Below are 5,656 nucleotides of genomic sequence, written 5' to 3'. Positions count from 1 at the left end.
AGATCCTAAAACGCTTGTAATTTCTTAAGTGATATGAGCATCTTTTGTAGTAAAATATTTGGTCATTGTCAGTGGTTCTTGACACAAGAGCTTTTGAGCCGCTTAGAGTCTCCAGAATGATAAGAATGTCTTTTGGTATGCTAACAGAATGACTGTTGGCTGAAGACTCCTAGATAGCTTCAGGATGGGATGTGGGTTTACCAGAGGAATCAACCCTGTGATTAGAGTGTTGGAATTTTCTGCCCCACCTCCTGACCTCCACGGAGAGGGGAAGGAGCTAAAGGTTGAGTTAATCACCATAGGCCAATGAGTTATGGAGTCACCACTAAAACCCTAAACAATAGGGTTCAGGGAGCTTTAGGTTTGTGAATATATTCACATGCTGAGAGGGTAGCACACCCCAAATTTACAGGAACAGAAGCTCCTGTGCTCAGGACCCTTTCAGACATTGCCCTATGTACCTCTTCATATGGCCCCTTATAAAATCCTTTATAATAAATCAGTAAATATAAGTAAAGTGTTTTCCTGTGTTCTATGCATTTTATAGCAAACTCAAAACTGAGGAGGAAGCTGTGGGAACCCCTGATTTGTAGTCAAGTTGGACAGATGTGAGGGTTACCTGGGGACACACTACAGGTGATTGTCATCTACAGGGGAGAAGTCTTGTGGGACTGAGCCCTTAACCTGTGCTGTCAGTGCTAACTCCAGATTGGAGAACTTAATTAAAGTATAGGACATCAGCAAAGAATTACAGAATGCTTGGTATGCAAAACTCACACGTTGGGTATCAGAAGGGTTGTGAGTAAGGAAAGAGTGTTTCCTGCTGTTGCAGTCTCGGTTTCAGGAAATAATTAGGTTTCCAATTAGGAAAATGAAGACTAAAATAGGATAGGAATATTGATTCAGAAGATAATTTCAGATGTTACTTTGGCAGGTTTTGATGACTGATGGGCTATTCCAGGGTGAGAGAAAGAAAAAAGTTAAGAGGTTTTTCCAGAATTTGTGACTGAATATAGGAGGGTGCCCGCTGAGATCAGTAAAAGGGAGGATGAGCCAGTGGAGAAGAGGAGATAGTGGCCTTAGTGTTGACCATCCTCTAGGTTAATGTATCTGGTTGAAAAAGTTCGCATACCCTGACTTAAATCCACTTCCCAGCCTGGCCTTCTCATGATGTTCCAAATGAAATGTCATAGAACTTTCAGCAGCAGAGACAGTTCTGATGAGAGTCCTTCCAATTCCCTTACTGCCTCAATGTATAGGAACAAGTCAAAAACCCCAAATGAACACAAGAAATTTGCTGAGATATTACAGAAGGACCTCATCAGTGCCATGAAACTTTCAGCTTCTGACCACATTAATCCTGACAGCTATTACCTCTTTACAGATACATGGAAAGAAGAATAGGGAAAGGGCCCTGGCTGGTTTGGCTTAGTGATTGGAGCATTGGCCCATGGACTGAGGGATCTCAGGCTCAATTTCCAGGCACATGCCTGGGTTGCAGGTTTGATTCCGGCCCTGGTTAGGGTCGTGCAGGAGGTAACCAATTGATGTGTCTCTCTCATATTGATGTTTCTTTCTCTGTCTCTCCCTCCTTCCCTTCTGCACTATCTAAAAAAAAATCAATGGAAAAAAATCCTCCTCTGTGGATTAATTAAAAAAAATAAAGAAAAAAAAAGAATGGGAAAGGGAGTCCAGGTACCAGACACTCTTCCACAGCCTTCCCTCGGATTGTAGCCAAGAAGGGAAAGGACTTCCTGTTTATACATCCCAGAAAGTACACCCAGTGCTCCATCCCAGAGACCACAGAGCCTGGCTATATCAACATCAAGGAGCAGGTGGCATCTGTGTGCCACTATGACCTGGACAACATGAACATCTTCTGACTTCACGCACTCACTGAAGACCTTACAGAAACTGGTTGTGAGCCAGTGGATAAAAATCTTATGGAAAGGTCAGTAGAAGTCCTAGAACACCAATGTTGTGAAACTATAAACCATGCCATTGAGACAGAGGAAGGGCTAGGCATAGAGTACGATGAAGATGCGATCTGTGATCAGTCACCAGACAGTGAAGAAGGGAATGATATGGTGTTCTGTAATAAATATAACATCTGTGTGCATCAGTCCCCTGGGGAGTCTTCTTGCTGCCTGCCTGGAAGTCTCTGCTCTGCCTTCAAATCCCTACTATGTCATCAGGTTACACCCATGGTCAGTAACCTTGGCCTGCTATGGCGTCATCAAGATCCCAGAAGGCAGCTGGCTGTGTCCTGGGCATTCATTTGCAATACCTGTTCTGTCCAAAGGAAGGTGGAGCCATGAAGACCACTAGGACAGAGACAAAACGGGCTCATGTCAGCTGTGCCCTGTGGATTCCAGAGGTCAGCATTCCAGAGGTCATGAAAGGATGGAACCAATCACAAAGATGTCCCGTATCAGTGTTCGGTGAAAAGCCACATCACTGCCTTCCACGTCACCTTTGCCTTTGAGCTCAGCCTAGAGATGAAGACCATCCTTGATGAGGGGCTTGAAGTGAAGTTTAAGTCTTTCTGCCTCAAGTACAGCCAAACCAGGCAGAAACTCGGGGAGGCCTGGTGCCCCCTACACAGGGCTGCAGAGCAGAGCCAGGCCAGAAGTGAAAAGACTGGCCTGTGGGCACAGAAGCTTCAGGAGCTGGAGGAGGAGCTCTATACCTGAGTCAGTGTAGAAGATGTGGCCACACAGCTGAGGCTTCCCACGCTAACCATGGACTTCATCTAGGACTACTGGAAACTGAAGTGGCAAAGTAACTTCAATAAGCCATTATTTCCTCAAAGGAGGATGAAAGAAAAGGCCTAGTGCAGCCCAAAGTGGAAGGTATTCACACTTGCATGCATCTCCAACAAGACCTACAGCAGGTTCGAAATCTGTGCTACATGATGAGCAGGCCAGAGAAGCTGAAGCTGTCATACAATAAAGTACAGGAGCAGATCTCCCGTGTGCAAGTCCAGCTTCTTAGCCAGGAAATGGCTGAAGGACTTCCTTTGACAAGGGCACTAGAAAACTCATTGTTTTACCCACCACCAAGAATTACCTTAAAGTTAAAATGCCCATATCAGCCCTGGAAGACTGCCGAAACAGCTCCACAGAGCCTGATCCTGGATCCCACTCTCCTGACAGCAGCTCCCCTGTTCACAATGTAGGAGCTCGCAAGTGCCTTAGGAATCATTAGAAATGAGAATGAAATTGCACCCAAGGTTTCTACTAGAGAGCAAGAATAACCATTTGGTGACCAGTCTGGGCCTTTCTAGGAATGAATCCAAGGATCCCAGTCCAGCTTGGACAACTCCATCTCCAGAGTTCTGTTATAGGCAGTCACTGGGTAAACCTCTGGCTTTTCAGGCTGCCCTATATGGACAGTCCCCAATTGGGAATGGGTAAAGTCAGCCTAACTCCAAATTTGCCAAGTTCAATGGCCTAGAGGGCAGCTGATCTGGGGATATCACCCAAAAAAATAGCTCTAGTGAGATGTTATGTGGCCAGGATTCCATGCTCAGCTTCTACTTGGCCAGTCAGTGCTGTTTTAGAAAACCTACCACAGAACACTTCAGCAGGTCCTTTAAGGAGTCCACCAGCAAGTGGGTGAGGACCACAGAGGGCCTCCAGTGCTATGGAAAGTTGACCAAGAATGTTAACCCCAGGAAGCAGCTCTGCAGGGAAAGCTCCATATCAGGAAAATGATGGGCATTGCCCAGATTTGGAGCTGAGTGATTCAGAAGCAGTAAGTGATGGGAATTAAGAGCAAGTCAGGGTAAGAAGAGAGAGCTCAGACAGGGAGGATCCTCCCCATGACTCTAGACGGGATGGCCATAATAGAAGCAAGGCGTAGCTCCTCTCCCACAGTTCAAAGCAAAGATGAATACCAACTTCCAAGAATAACTCAGTCTTTGCCTTTGCCTCATACGCTGTGGAAAACCTATACACAAAAAGGATTCCCGGCAGGTGTTGGGGAGGAATTTTAGTGAAAAAAATAAAATGTTTACGTTTCCACAGTAAAAAGAAAAAAGAAAGAAAGAACTAGTTTTTCCTTTAAGTATTTAAAATATTCTAGCAGATAGCCCAGGCCGGGTTGTCAGTGGTTAGAGCATCGGCCCTGCGGACCAATGAATCTCAGGTTTGATTCTGGTCAAGGGCATGTACCTTGATTGCGGTTCATCCCCGGCCCTGGTCGGGGTTGTGTGGGAGGCAGACAGTTGATGTGTCTCTTTCACATTGATGTTTCTCTTTCTCTCTCTCCCACTCTATCTGAAGATAAACAGAAAAATATCCTCAGGTAGGGATTAAAAAATAATAATAATAATAAAACATTCTTGACACGCACTCTACTGGGTTTAAAACCTGTTTGTCTGTCCTGGTTGACCACCTTGAAGGCTGAGGTAATTAATGCCCCACCTACTTTCCTAGGGCCTAGAGGCCCTGCGGAGTGTTGTGGGAGAATAGTGGGTGGGTAGGACCTCAGCTGGGTCTATGTGCATCCTTCGTTGAAGGTCACCAGTTCTGCTTTCTATTTGGGGGTTTTCTTAAATGTTCTGTATCATTTTATTTTGTTGTTAAGGGATTTTAGTTCAGAAAGGGAATTCACTTGGTCTTTGAATTTTTTCAGAGTTTATCAGGCAGTCCTGGATAATCTCTAGCCTCTTCAGTGGTGTGGGGGTCCATTTCTATTGGCTCTGTTGGTGTGGCCTTTTCTCTGCAGAATCTGTCTTTGCTTCTCTCTGGAATAAGTTCTTCATCCTCCCAGCATCAGCCCGCTTACTGCTCACTATCCTGGTAGTGGTGGGTATCGGTCTTACTGCGAATGCTGAGGGTTTTGCTGTTGTAACTTTTCTGCCCAGTGTGACTCCTGGAACGTGGTGGTGAAGTCAGGAGCCACTGCATTCAGCTCCGCGCGAGAAACTGTGGTTTTGTCTCCAACAACATGTTTTAAACTGGATGATATGTGGTTCTCTTGTTTCATTGTTTGGTAAATGTTATATTTTTATTTATTTGCTACGATTTCTAATTCATTTTGTCACCTGCTAGGAAGAGACCTCCTGTGGTCCAGCTTCATTCTGCCATTTCAGTCTGAAATCTATGGTAGTTTAATATAACTTTATCTTATGGCATAAGAAATACATGTTTATAACCACACACTCTCTATGTAAGAAAAACATCTGTAGTTTTACCGTGAAGTGATAATCACTAATATTGGCATAGTGTTTTTCCATGACAATAAAGAGAACTTTTAATATATAAGCATATTTTCATTAAACTTTCTATCCTATATGTATATATTATTTTACCACATTATATAGTTTTTGTTTGTTACCCTTTTGTCACTTTAAAACACTTTTAAAAATTGACTTTATGCCCATTTTTAATGATAATAAGTATTTTAAGTAAAATTATATTTCTAAGATATTATTTTAAATAAATCCAAGACATTACATTTTATGAATCTAATACAATTCTTTTTACCAACGGGTACTTTGATTATTTCTTCCCAGTGAGCCCTATTCTAAACAATTTTCTGATACACATGCTTATACATATTTTGTGGTATTGCTTTTATTTTCTTCAGACAGAGTCCAAGAACTAAGCTCAAAGGATAATTCGAGAAGGAATCACATTCAAACTGAAGC

General features: G+C 43.4%; 1 pseudogene; it reads left to right on the top strand.

Moving 5' to 3' along the window:
- Nucleotides 1–1,179: 1,179 nt before the first annotated feature.
- Nucleotides 1,180–3,894, top strand: LOC118623054 (annotated as a pseudogene).
- Nucleotides 3,895–5,656: the final 1,762 nt, after the last annotated feature.

This window comes from Molossus molossus, unplaced genomic scaffold, assembly GCF_014108415.1.
Source record: "Molossus molossus isolate mMolMol1 unplaced genomic scaffold, mMolMol1.p scaffold_m16_p_9, whole genome shotgun sequence".
Lineage (NCBI taxonomy): Eukaryota > Metazoa > Chordata > Mammalia > Chiroptera > Molossidae > Molossus > Molossus molossus.
This window is presented reverse-complemented; position numbering and strand designations above follow the sequence as displayed.